This window comes from Diceros bicornis, chromosome 33, assembly GCF_020826845.1.
Source record: "Diceros bicornis minor isolate mBicDic1 chromosome 33, mDicBic1.mat.cur, whole genome shotgun sequence".
Lineage (NCBI taxonomy): Eukaryota > Metazoa > Chordata > Mammalia > Perissodactyla > Rhinocerotidae > Diceros > Diceros bicornis.
Window position 1 is genome coordinate 19,111,211 of NC_080772.1, and position 14,865 is coordinate 19,126,075.

The following is a 14,865-nucleotide window of genomic DNA, read 5'->3' on the forward strand; positions in this document are numbered from 1 at the left end:
GGTTCAGCGCCCGCGGAGAGGAGGAAGAGGAAGGCAATGGGCGGGGAAGCAGAAAGGAAGCTAGTCTCTCACGTTGCCTGCCGGGAGTTGTGGTTTTAACTGCATCTCCTTTGTCGTCTTCCCCACTCTGGGGCCCAAGCGAAAGAGTATGAGAGACCACATTTCCTAGGATGCCTTGCGGCGCGTTCAGTCTCACGTCCCCCTTAGGCGAAGGGAAGGATACTGGGAAGCTTGGTAAAAACAGAGTTAAAGGGGATGGATGTGGAAACTGGGGAGTCTGAAGTTGACGACTCCTAGACGGGGAGGTGAATGAAAGGCTCTCAGTGAAGAAGGTACAGTAAATAAATGTCCAGCGATATGACGGGCTGGGAAGTTGAATGAAATGGTCTATAGTCTAGGCTGGAGGTCATAAGAGAAAAGGGATAAAATAGTGAGTTGATTCTCGGAGTGTTTCTTTTAGGTCTTTTTTCTGCCACACTTCTCTATTCTCGTTCTTACTGCTATTCCAAGCCAGTGAGGCGCCAGAGCCCCCTTTTCTGCCTTTTTTCCCTGTCTGCTGGGGGTCGCTGAGGCGCCGTTTGTTTCCTCGTTCCCTGTACGTCTTTGCAGTTTACAGTCCAAACAATACCTTGGATGTGTATGGAGTTTTATATACATAAACAAAGCCTTTTTACTAGCTATAATATTGTTTGTTCCTTACAGTTCTCCCCTCAGACAGTAATAACAGCTATCATTTACTAAGTTGTTGACATGTCTGTGACAGCATTTACGTATACGATAGCATTTGATTTTCATAATAGCCTTGTTAGGAAATATGTCCAGCGAGGAAATGACTTGCTCAAATTCACGCAGCCAGTAAGTGACTGGATAGGCATTCTAGATTTGTGCCCATTTTACAGTCAGGGATATAGACAGGAAAGGTTAGGCCAGTATTACATAAAATAGTAACTAACTACTGGTTGCTATTGCTTTATAGTTTACATAATATGTTCACATATATCATCTCTTCCTCACACCAGTCCTGTAGTATCTTTCCCAGGTATTGTTGACTCCATTTACAGTTATGGAAACAGACTAGAAGGAATTAAGTGACTTGTCCAAGGTCAAATCACCAGTGTATCTCAGACCCGAAGAGTGCTTTTTACACTACTTCCTACAAAAGAAAAAAAGAACTGTTAAGCTCAGACCTTTTGTTAGGCCTCAGAGTCTTAGTGACTCAAGAGGTTGTAAGGATGTTTACCCTTACGGAGACAACAGCTTTATTACTTGCATGTTAGCAAACTGTCTCTTCATGCAAAATACATTCCTATGTTAGTTGAAAGCTAGTATTATTTTAATTGTTATTGTACAGTCAGCCCCTTTCACTTATTCTGGAAGTTCTTGCTTTCTGAAAGCTTGGATAAGTGAACTACCTCAAATTTTCTGAAACATTTGGCACAAAATAGATACATCACTGCAGTCCCTGAGGTCATTTGAATCTTCTGTAGTTGCCAAGGGAACCGTTTAGCTGCTCAGGTTTTTTGAGTAAATAGAATTTGATGCTTTGAAATGAACCATCTGTAAGATAAACACTCCTAATGTGTATTAGTACTGACTTTCATCTAATTGTTGTCCACAGTTTTCTTCAAAAGAAATGATATATTTTAAAGAGAAATCGTTCAAATGTTAATTATTTTCTTGCCCAATTCTACCTGGCCTATGCAAAAATAATGTTACCTTCATACAAGATAGGTAATGTAACTTATCTTGAAGGGGATAATTTTCAATAAAGTTTTTCTTAAAAAATTAATTCTTGCAGGAAAAGTTGTTTACTTCTATTCTGACAATAGTTTGGTGGTAACTACATAAATGGTCTTGGAACTGATTTTTAATTGAGTGTTTATAAGTTGAGAAATTGGATATACCCTTTAAGTGGAAATTATTTTCTACTGTGACTGAGAAGTTACACCTGCAGTGAATTTTATTTTTCTCATATAGAATCCAAAGAATTGAATTATGAAAGCCTCCAAGCATGTGAAAGATGACAGCAGTGTGCCATTCTAACACTGTCATTCACTTTTTGTTTTTGTGAGGAAGATCAGCCCTGAGCTAACATTGGTGCTAATCCTCCTCTTTTTGCTGAGGAAGACCAGCTCTGAGCTAACGTCTATTGCCAATCCTCCTCCTTTTTTTCCCCCAAAGCCCCAGTAGATAGTTGTACATCATAGTTGCACATCCTTCTAGTTGCTGTATGTGGGACGCCGCCTCAGCATTGCCGGACAAGTAGTGCGTCAGTGCGCCCCAGGATCCGAACCCTGGGCCGCGAGTAGCGGAGCGCACGCACTTAACCGCTAAGCCACGGGGCCGGCCCCTGTCATTCACTTTTATGTCTTAGCATCACCAAGCCAAATTTTCCTTGTTGATGATACATATGAACAATGAAATAGATTTTTGAAATTGACTGAATATATGATTCTGCCTCGTACTTTGGCAAAATAACCACTTCCCACCCTACTGAAGAAATGGGCAGCCTTTCTCTGGCTTGTCAAGCACAATCCACTTGATTGATCCAGTGTTTGTTTCCTTGTATGGAACCTTGATTAGTTAGAAACATTCTTCCCAAACTAAATTTGATATTTAAACCCACTTGTTAGTATGGTTCTCCTAGTTTTAAGGATTATACTTTTGAGGGAAAAAATAGAAATGCCCTGGTATGAAGCATAGTTAATTGGGGAAGGGAGAGGAGATAAGTTTTCAAGCAATTCTAGAATTAAATTAGATCATTTAACCTGAAAGTCACTTATTTAATAAGTCTGTAGATGCAGTCAACGTTCAGAAAGTAAGAAAGCTAACATAAATAAAGGGGCAATGATATTAACCACACTAAGTTCACTATGTAAATTAATTCTTTACAGGCACTTAGAAGGCATGGGTACCTATAAAGTAAGAAAAACAAAATTTTGTTAGGACAAAATATGACATACTGTTTCTTAGAAGGCCATAGGAGTGCAGAAAGCTTTTAACCTGCTTATGTGAGATACACATGCTTCCTTCTCTTCCCCCCAAGTTCCGTGATCTTAATTGCCTAATAACTTTCACAAGATCTTTGTATGATACATAATATTTCTTATTCTTGTTTCAGTATTCTAGATGGGAAAAAAGAGCTGGGCAGCTAATGTTAGCTGCTCTGATACATACCTCTCCTACTACCATCACCCCAGCATCACTTGTATCTGAATTGTCAAAATTCAGTTAAAACTGAAACCCGTTTTTTTCACAATTTCTAGTATGGCACGTCTAAATTTTCTTTATTGCTTTTGACAAACCTGGTAAATGTAAAAGCAAGAGGCATCCGCTTAACAGTAGAACAGCCATCATTGTTTTTTCTCTTTCACATTGGAAAAGGAAGAGAATCATAACTTTGGAAATTGTTGTAAGTCAGCTACATACTTTCTCATATGAAGTGCACATCTGTACTAAGAGTTGACTATGTTACTCCAGATCCCTACCCAGACAGTCAGACTTCAAGTAACAGCTTTTGTTGAAGCTCAGGGTGGACATGGGAGGGACTTAATTACTGAAGTAGGTATTGTAGAAACTTGAAGGGATGCAGAACACCATCCCTGCCCTAAAGGAGCGTAGAGTCTAATAGAAGTAATAGGATAAACTAAGCTGTTCATAAATACAAGTAGAATAAAGCACATAACCAAACAGTACAGGAAAATAAAGATCACAAATGCTATGAAAAATTTATTGAGGGCTTATTATAGGGCAGGTGTTTTTAAGTGTATTATCTTAATCTTTAAAACCGTCATGTGAGATAGGTAGTATTGTCCTTATTATACAGATAAGAAGGTTTAACTCTGAAAGGTTAACATTATCATCATCATTATTACCACCCAGCTAGCAAGTAGCGGAGCTGGGCTTCAAATCAAGGTTGTCTTCCATGTTCAGCGCTCATTCATTCCACTGCATCACAACTGCTCAGTGATTTGAGAGAGAATTAGCCAAGGAGTGAGTGCAAACTAGTGGCCAGTGGCCAAACTTGGCTTAGGTATGTTTTGTTTGGCCAGCAGCAGTTTAACTTTTTTTTTAATGTGAACATCTTTGGGCATGGCCAGCACTTCACTCTTTAAGGTCATACACTAGACCCCCTTGAGACAAATTATCTGCCTGGCTCCAGAAAGCATTTGTGTTTTCTATATCAGACAGTAACTGGGGACAGAGAAGAGCTATTCTCAAAAGGCTCATGGAGAAGGCACGTCCAAGGGTGGAAGGAGGACTTCGTGAACAAGAGTTGCAGAGAGTATTTGAGGAAGGACGATTGGCAGTTTTTTATTATCATATAAAGGTAAGAGAGGTCATTATATAAACATATTGTGTTATATATACATTATATAAAGTACAGAGCTACAAGATATGCCTTAGCACAGTAGTTCTCAAACTTTAGTGAGCAGCGAAATTAAATGTAAGGCTAAAACACAGATTGCTGGGCTCCACCCCAGAATGAATACGTCTGGGGTGGAGCCTGAGAATGTGCATTTCTAGCAAGTTCTCTGCTACTGCTGATGCTGCTGGCCCAAAGATCACACTTTGAAAATCACTGCTTACCAGACTGTAGGGCACTTTTGGGGAAGGGCTTCAAGCCAAGATTTTGTTTCTGTGTTCCTGTTGTTTTAAGTACAAAAGGAATTGTTTGACATAGGATATTTAGAAAATAAGTAAAAAAGGAGAAAATTAAAATTAGTCTGTTATCAATTAGAGGTTACAATTGTTAACATTTTTAATGGACTGTTCAAGTTCTTTTTTTCTTAAAAAAAAAAAAAAGAGTGTATAGTTTTTTCAGAAACCAAAATTGTATCAACATCAGCATCTACTGTGCACTAGGGCCTTTATATATATTACCTAGTCCTTATAATAGCCTTATGAGCCAGGTACTATTATTATCATTCTTATTTTACAGATGAGGAAACTAAGGCACAGGGAGGTTAAGTAATTTGATTTCCTCAGTGTCTCATTACTAGTAAGTGGCATAATTAGGATTAAAACCCAAGCAGTCTGGCTGCAGAGCCTGTACACTTAACAATTACCCTGTACTGACTCTTATGCTGTACTGACCGTTATGCTGTACTACTGTGCATGCTATTTTTAACCTGTTATTTAATCATGTAATGAACAATCTTGATAACATTAAGTTAAATAACGTTAAATAACCTGTATTGTTTAATCACATCATGAACAATCTTGCTAACATTAAATAAGCATTTAAAATGAAAGCCTAGGGGCTGGCCCCGTGGCTGAGCGGTGAAGTGCGCGCGCTCCGTCCGCTCCTGGCGGCCCGGGTTCGGATCCCGGGCGCGCACCAACGCACCGCTTCTCCGGCCATGCTGAGGCCTCGTCCCACATACAGCAACTAGAAGGATGTGCAACTATGACATACAACTATCTACTGGGGCTTTGGGGAAGGAAAAAAAAAACGAGGAGGATGGGCAATAGATAGCTCCAGGGTGGTCTTCCTCAGCAAAAAGAGGAGCATTGGCATGGATGTTAGCTCAGGGCTGATCTTCCTCACAAAAAAAAATTAATTAATTAAAAAAATAAGGGCCGGCCCCGTGGCTTAGTGGTTAAGTGAGCGCGCTCCACTGCTGGCGACCCGGGTTCGGATCCCGGGCTCGCACCGACGCGCTGCTTCTCCAGCCATGCTGAGGCCACGTCCCACATACAGCAACTAGAAGGATGTGCAGCTATGACACACAACTATCTACTGGGGCTTTGGGGGGAAAAATAAATAAATAAAATCTTTAAAAAAAATAAAATAAAGTAAAATAAAATGAAAGCCTACTTTTTTCTTTTAAAATATTTCGAACATTCAGAAGTATACAGAAAAATAATATAAAAAAATGCTCACGTACCCACTCCTAGCTTTAACAAATGTCGTTATTTCAGCATATTTGCTTCAGAATCCCCCTTCCAAAGAGAAGAAACAAACACATTATAGATTTAGTAAGACTATGATTTTGAGGTTTAATTTTGCTTAACACAAAATTGTGCCTTATGACTTAAAAGGGAAATCACCATTTCCCTTAATAAAAATAGGATATCCTCTAAACTTAGCAGTGGAAGAAGAATTTCTATGTGATGAACGACTCCATAATTACTGTTGCCATTATCATTCCATCCCAGGGAATACTCCTCCCCCTTCACGCTGGCCCAAGCATGGCCTTTATTAATCACTTGGTGATAAAGGTAGTGAACACAGATAGTAACATAAAGCTAGGTAACGTAACTTGTATGGCTTACTCAGTTTTCAGGCTACTTGGCCTACCTCAATGTGGTGAAGGTCAAATTCCAACAGGGGAACATCTCAGCATTGCCCATTAGAACTGTCTGCAGTGATGGAAAAGTCCTATGCTTGTCCTGTCCAATATGGTAGTCGCTAGCCACGTGTAACTATTAGGTATTTGAAATGTGGCTAGTGCAACTGAGGAACTGAATTGTTAATTTTATTTAATTTTAATTAAATTTAAGTAGCCACGTGTGGCTAGTGGCTACTGTATTGGACAGCAGAAATCTAGGTCCTCAAAGTCCACTTTAAAAGGAATGAGTCCCCATATGCCGGTGAGTCCCTGGCTCTGGTGGGGTCAGGGGATGAGGACTGACTGCAAAAAGGAACAAGGGCACTTTTTGTGATGATAGAAATATTCTTTATCTTGGTTATGGTTATGGTGATGTTGACATGGATATATACATTAGCCAAAACTCATCCAACTGTACTCTTAAAATGAGTGTGTTTGTTGTATGTAAATTATACCTTAATAACCTTGATTTTAAAAAGTGGAAGAAAAAAAAAAGAGTTGAGTTCCAGAGACAGGAGTTCCACCTGTAGTCTATCTAAAGCATGGCTTCTGCAATCCCATTTTTTTGCTGAGAACCACCAAAGTCATTACTACAGCGTTACAGGACCCTTTGTGATCTGGCCCCTGGCTACTTTAACATTATTTCCCTGGCTTATGCTTCAGCCACGCTCGCCTCCTTGTTGGTCCTCAAACACTCCAAGTACATTCCTGTCTCACACCCTTTGCACTTGCTGTTCTTCTGCCTGGAAAACTCTTTTCCCAGGTAATATTCATTTAGGTGTCTGCTCAAATGTCAGCTCCAACACGATGCCATTCCTGCCAACCTCTCTAAAACAGCACCTCTGTCCTAATCACTGTCCATCCCCTTACCCCACTCACTTTCTTTACAGCACTAATCACTATCTGAAATTATATAATTACTTGTCTATTGTCCTCCTTCCCCGCTAGACTGTAAGGCTGTTCATAAGGGCAGGCGGTTTGTTGATTGTTGGATTCCCTGTGCCAGGCACACGGTAGCCTCAATAAATATTGTTGAATGAATGAATGGCTATCATCCATGGCAGTTGCTCAGCCTGAGATCCAAGCATATGTTCACAGAAAATCCACAAATTCTTTACAAGATTTAAAAAATTTTCTGTGTGGTCGTTTTGATACTAATCTAAAACAAAGTAATATTATTTATGATTTCCCAGATGAGCACCTTAAAACATGAAGGTTTGAGTACCTGAGTTCACATCGAGTTTAGGATTTTGTTTGTATCAGATGAAAGCCAAAGGACATCATGACAAAATGTATGAGTAAAGATTTCACAATAATTTTAATAGAGAATTGTCATCACATGTCACACAGTAGCCTAGACCTGCCAGACTCAAAGAAACAGCACTTTAACTGTCAGTGCCGTACTCTGGTTAGAAACAGAAATTGTACAACACACACACACACACACACACACACACACACACACACACGTACTTATATTCACAACAACTTAGTGGCTATAAGTGAAGTAGTAAATACAAGTGAGGAATTGGTTTTTGCTTCCCAGCAGTAATTAGATTAGATACTGTTTAATTCAGATTTCAAGTACTCAAAAATACTAATCCTATCTTATAGTGAATAAGACTGCTTTACAGAGTTATCGAGTGATACTCAATTATTCCAAGATTTTGTAGCACCAACATTTTTATTGAAATATGAGATCTGATTATCTCAAACTAGCAGCAAAATACCTGGAATTTATTAATACAATGTATTTGTGCAAAGAGGTATCATTTGCATTGATATTATTAAGGTAAACATACAGAGACACATTTAATATAGATCAGAATTTGAGTCTCAATGCTCATAAACCTAACATTTTACAATTCAAATTAACATTAATTTTAAATGGCTGGACCAAATAATCACTGTCCTTGGAAGAGGAGAATGCATATCACTGCGGTTCTATTACCTTTGCCTCTTCTTTCTTTTTCTTTCTTTCTTTTTCTTTCCGTTTATTTAGAACCTGGAGACCACTTTGGGGGTAAAAGAAAATAAAGTTTGTTTACTAAAAGAAACACTTGTTGTATCTTCATTCCAGTACCAATCTTGAGTTTTTGTAGAATGGCCTGACCCCTCTCTCTGAACCTTCTAGCTCTGTCCCCTAAACACAGCATAATTCAGTTCCTTTCATGAGTATGACATCATAAGTCAGAACAAATAGTACTTGACACATTTTTTCAAACGTATAGATTCATAAGACATATTTTAATAGGTGAGAAAGGAACAAAAGTACAAGCCAGCATACTTTTTTTAGCCCTGTGGATTATTTACATAAATCCTTTCATAGTATTCCGAGATATAAGTGCATCGTAATGATGATGTACAAGAATTTAAATCCAAGGCAGTCTGCAAGCAGGGGTTTCTATTTAGGTGGGCAGCAATATATTGTAGGAAATGATGTGTGTACTAAATTAAAGCATCAGCACTAGGTGTCAGCAGATCACAACACTGGAGAGTGCCTCAAGTTGAGCATTGGCAAAATAGCGATAAATGGACAGTGCATCTTTCACAAAGACACCTCTCACCCAGCATTTTCCCATTCAAATACTAATTTTCATATAGCCTGGCATTCGCTAAGATGTGCTCCAGGAATTCTATGGATATCAATAAGTATCATGTTGAGAGACGGGTCCTATAGTCAAATACATTTAGGAAATGATGAGTAAACTAAGTAAGTTTTCTTTTTTTGCTTAAGGACTTCTCAGAGCCTTTCTATGCTGATGACATTGTGACTCTTTCCAGAGAGCAGCAGCGATGGCTCCAGACTGTCTAGGGAGAGGAGGGCTTCGTGTTGAGAGTCTGCCTACAGCACAAGATACTAGGATATGTCCTTCAGTTATATTTGTTTGTTTTGCACGTTATTTTATTGAGTGTATATTTTGGGGTGATCTGGGGATGCTGATAGGGATAATGGGGGTGTTAGTGCCCTAAGCTGCTCCTTAGCCATATTATCGATATGTAGCATTTCCACACTCCTTTGGCTACAAAACATTTTGAATCTGTGTTAGAGGCACACATTCTAGGAAAAACCAATGCAGACAAATTGTGCCTCTCCTTATGGTCTCCACTTTTATCAGTGTGCTTGAAAAGGAGTTCATGCTTGCCAGTAATTTCTGGTAGTTCAGGGAGGTTTTTTTCCATTTAATGTTTTAATCCAGCTGATAACTATTTTTGTATATGATGTGAGGAGGAGAGTCAACTTATTTTATTTATCTATTTTATTGCAAAATACCAGTTGTCTCAAAACCTTGCATTAAATGTGTTTTTGGTTTTGTTTTCAGGTCCAGAACCCTTCAGATCAACTTACCAATAAGTTCAGTATGTAAAACAGATAAATGTGGTTGAAATGGGGAAGGATGAGAGTTATTCCAATCTGTCAGCACCCTCTACCCCCATTCCCACCCTCCCCACAGGGGAGGCTCCAGGGAGTACTTTGAAAACCATTGGAAAAATTCATCCCCTCTTAAATGACTTGAAATGCCACGTGTGTAATATGCTACATTAAAAGTTTTACCTATTCCAATTATTTTTCTGCCAATCCCATACGTGAATAAATTTATGGAGCCTAAGAGCTTTATAATATAACAAAAGAAGAAATTGAAGTATCAAATAAATAAGTAAAATAACATGGGGTTTTGGGGGGGCCTGTAAAATTAGTATATTTCTTTAATATAGTGTCTATTGGCAAGAGTTGACTAAATACCTTCAATATAAAGAAGATTAACTTGGTGAAACAATATATTGGTCAATAATTTGATAACGTGTGTCACAAGTTTACAATGTTGATATTCTTTGATCCACCAAATCACTTATAGGATTTGAGCCTAAAGAAATAACTGGAAATGTATGGAAAATTCTTGCTGTTGTTTATATTATTGATAGTACTGAAAATGATCCAGGCCGGCCCGTGGCTTAGCGGTTAAGTGCGCTCGCTCAGCTGCTGGCGGCCCAGGTTCGGATCCTGGGCGGGCGCCGACGCACCGCTTCTCTGGCCATGCTGAGGCCGCGTCCCACATACAGCGGCTGGAAGGATGTGCAACTATGACATACAGCTGTCTACTGGGGCTTTGGGGAAGAAAAAAAGGAGGATTGGCAATAGATGTTAGCTCAGAGCTGGTCTTCCTCAGCAAAAAGAGGAGGATTAGCATGGATGTTAGCTCAGAGCTGATCTTCCTCACAAAAAAAAAAAAAGAAAGAAAATGATCCAAATGTTTAGCAGTGTAGGACTAGTTAAATGAAGCATGGCATAACTGTGAGATGGGATGCTCTTCAGCCATTACAGTGATGTTGTAAAAAGAAAAATATCATATTGAGCACTTGTGATGAATCTGGCACTATACCAAGCACCTTAATTATATTGTTTTACTTAAGCCTAACAATATCCCTAGATGATAGGGATCATTATTCCTGTTTATAGATGAGAATACACAGAAGTTAAGTAATGTTCAAACAGCTAGTAAAGTAGTGTTGCTGGAATTCAACTCATGTCTGCTCTTAACCCATGTTCTTTATCACTGTTCTAATGACAGGGGAAAATATTCACTATTTACTGTAAGTTATTGTTTTAATGCAGTTTAACTGACATTAAAATCAACAACAAAGAAAAAAACTCCCTCCTATAGGCAATCCCTTCTTCCTTTCCAAAGTTACTTGTGCTTGGTCATTTTTTCCTCAAAATGAGTCTACCTTTACACGTGTTTTTTATTGATTTTGGAAGTACTAATGCCTGCCATATGAATTCAGACAATACTGAATGTTACAAAGTAGCTGCACCTTTAATCATAAATTATGTCTCTTTATATGATTGATACACCTGTAGGCTCTGTTTTATGTTCCCTCAATTGTATCTTTTCTTGATGTAGTGTCAACTTATAGGCCCTGGATGGGGATGGAGATGGACCAGAAAGGCAAATGGAGTGGAGGGATCCGTGTAGGTCTGAATGGCTGACTTGCAACAGAGTGGTCTGTTTTGTATGTGGTGTAGCACGGTGGTTAGAAGTGCTGGTTCTGGAGCTCAACTGGCTAGACTGAGTCCCAGCTTTTGAACTTGGGCAACTTGTTCATCCTCTTGTTGCCTCATTGTCTTCATAAAATGAAGGTGGTCATTGTATCAACCTCATGAGATTGTGGTGAAGGCTAAATTAATGTGTGTAAAGTGCTTAGAACAGTGCCAGGGACATAGTAAGTGCTCCACCATTTGGTATAATTATTGTCATTATTATTATTATGCACATGTGCAGAGATGGGAGAAGAGAAGAAAAATAACTTGTGAGCGCTTATTATGTGCCATATACCTACATTATCTCTCCATTTGATCTCTACGAGTTAGATATTTTTATTATTCCCTTTTTATATAGATAAGGAAACTAAAGTTCAGGGAAGTTATATATGGAAGGAGTAGAACGAATCATTAGACCCATTTCTAGGACTAAAGACAAGACAAATACTGAAAGCCAGCAGATAAGAAAATGCTGAGGAATGAGATGGGAAACAGGCCTGCAGAGTCCCTTTAGGACGAAGCGCAGTGTTCTAAGATTCAGGACTGGGTGGGTGTCCTATCTCGTATCAGAAAACTGTACTTTGGAAATCCAACTGTTTTTTTTGCTGGCTATATTTTCTGTAAATATTTCCTGTTTTGTACTCCCTTAGTATGTACTAAAATTATTTCTGAGTTATCAGTCTATCTCATTTGTGCTCTTTGGCCATCTGCTGCTGGAGCTTTCAGGGAGAACATGTCAGTTACACACAGGTGTGCTGGACTTCAGATGCCAGAAGCCCAGAGGGAGAAGAAGTGCAGGGAGGAAAAGCCTCTTCCCCAGAGGCTTCTGGAGTCTTCTCTGCTCTGACCTTGGAAGGTTTTGAACAATGTTATCTAGAGAATGGTCTTTCACTTACTCATCTTTCCAGCATGACTCATCCCCAAGAGTGTTGAGTAAGTGAAATTTTACAGTATTTATGTTTTTGTGACTTTAATAAACATGGTGATGTGGAAAGAACATGGACTTTGGAGTCACAGAAACCTGAGGTAAACTCCTGGCTTTGTCACTTAATAGTTGTGTAATTTGGGGCTAGTTAATAATTTCTCTGGGCTTCCTCATCTATACAATAGAAACAGAAATCTTTTTTTTTTTTATTTTTCCCCCAAAGCCCCAGTAGATAGTTGTATGTCATAGCTGCACATCCTTCTAGTTGCTGTATGTGGGACACGGCCTCAGCATGGCTGGAGAAGCGGTGCGTCGGTGCGCGCCCGGGATCCGAACCCAGGCCGCCAGCAGCAGAGCGCTCGCACTTAACTGCTAAGCCACGGGGCCGGCCCAGGAATAGAAATCTACTTCACAGAATTGGCGTGAAAATGAAATGAGGCAGCAAAACTGAAAGTGGACGGTATAACCTCCAGCACACATAGGCACTCGTGCCTTTCGTTTCTCTGTCAGATTATGGGTTTGGGGCGAACATTTGGCCATGTCTTGTATTTGTGTTTATACTTTTCTACAGTATCCAGTGCAGTGCTTTGTTTACAGTGAGCATCCTATAAATGCCAACTGAACGACATTGGCATACATACACAGAGACTGAAAAATGAGTAAACAAATTTTAGATGTGTTTTAATGTTTATTAATCTATTTATCCTGTCATAGAGAAAAACTGCCAAATGTAGATAAATAAGATGCAAAGTCAGAACTGAAGAGTTGGGCAGGGCCTGACTGCCCAACAGGGCTGCCAGCTCCAAGAGAGTGGGCACCCAGCTCTTAGCCCCCTCTGCTTGCAAAGCCCCTTGTGGGCACCTTATTTCAGTTTACTCACAGGCAGCCTTCTGTGGGGTGAACCACAATCTCATCTCTTCTGACACGAGGAGTTCCTCTTATAAACAATTTGCTGTGCTTGATTTAAATTTTTTCTTTTTATCTTTTAATTATGAAATACTGAAAATGTAAAGAAGATAATGTGATGTTTGTTTACCCATAAATTGAGATTGCCGTAATTGCTATAACTTCCTAAATTTTTTGACTTAATTTTAGACTTTTAGAAAAATTGAAAAAATATTACAAAGAATTTCCATACACCCTTCACAGTTTCCCAAATGTTAGTATTTGCTTATCTTTGTCTCCGTGTATTACATGTGCAGATTATTTTGTTCTGGACCATTTAAGAGAAATTTCCCTCCCCCTTCCCTCTTTCCCTCCTTCCTTCCTTCCTGGCTGCCTTCCTGCCTCCCTCTCTCCCTCCCTCCCTCCCTCCCTTCCTTCCTTCCTTCCTTCCTTCTTCTCTGTCAAATAAGACATTTTAGGTAGAGCTAAAACTTCCTCTCTTCACTCACCCACCCCCTTCTCTCCCTGCCTGCCTCTCCTTGCCTTTATCAGGAAGCCTGCTGTCTCACATGTTTTTGTCCTTTTACTACATATGATTCAACCTATAGATATTAAATTTTTATTTGCTGAGACTTGCTCTGTGACCCAGTACGTGATCTCATTTACAAATTGTCCATATAAACTGAAAAAGAATGTGTACTCTTTAATTCTTTAAATGAGCTAATAGTTATAAAACACAACCGTGCCTGGCACATGATCAGCACCGTGTAGTGTTAAATTTAAAAAATAAATATACGGATGTACAGTTGTATATAAGTCCTCTAGCTCACATTCGCTGTCTTCAAATTTTGTATGTTTGAGCTCTCAATTTTTAGAGAAGTGTGTTAAAATCTTCCTGTGATTGTGGAGCTGTACATTTTTGCACATATTCTGCCAACTTTCGCTCTCTGGCATGGGAGTGAGAGATCCCAATCAGTTGTTTGGATCCCATCCCCCGATCCCCTCAGTTAGTGAGGGCTACGCTTCACTGCAGAGTAGAGAACTAGGACAGAGGTCAGGGCACTGGCTGAGCAGAAAAGGCATCACAGGGAAGTGGAAGTTCATGAATTCAAACAAACCGAAGAATCGAAGCACAGTGGTGTCAGCACCTCTTTAAGGAGATTTTGTAAGGTTTTGCTCTGCAGCATAATCATCACTTGCTACACTCTGATATTTCTCCTCTCAAATGTACCGTGGTCCCTCAACCCTAATTCCTCTGAAGTTTAAGTCAACTTTTTGGATAATATTCACCAAATTCCCTCTTTCCAATATTTCAAAACTAAATTTTAACATACATATGATACTTATGGGACTGGAAGCTTAGGAAGAAATGTTTCTTAACTGGTTGAATAAAAATTAAATATTGTTGGTTGTACAGTGGTAAAGAGAATGCACATGGAGATTTCAGAAGAGTGGGAAAAATAGGCATGAAACAAATAAACCCAAATGAATTGTAAAAATTGCTGAAAGAGGAAAGAACTGTTTCTATAAGGGAGAAAACAGTGGGTGGGGGGGTGCACTGTTGAAGAAGTGTTGGGGAAGGATGTTCCAAGAGGAGTGACCAGCTCTGGGAAGGTTGTGAGCCAAGACAGGCCTTGGCCACCGAAGGGCTGAAAGAAGCCAGTGAGGGAGGAGAGACG

The 14,865-nt window shown here is 39.4% G+C and overlaps 1 long non-coding RNA gene across 1 annotated transcript; it reads left to right on the top strand.

The window, feature by feature from the left end:
• The first annotated feature begins 232 nt into the window (after positions 1-232).
• On the top strand, positions 233-10,465 carry LOC131396528 (uncharacterized). Its single transcript, XR_009216578.1, has 3 exons — positions 233-332; positions 4,188-4,330; positions 9,659-10,465. It is a non-coding gene; the product is annotated as an uncharacterized LOC131396528 (long non-coding RNA).
• The last annotated feature ends 4,400 nt before the right edge of the window (positions 10,466-14,865 follow it).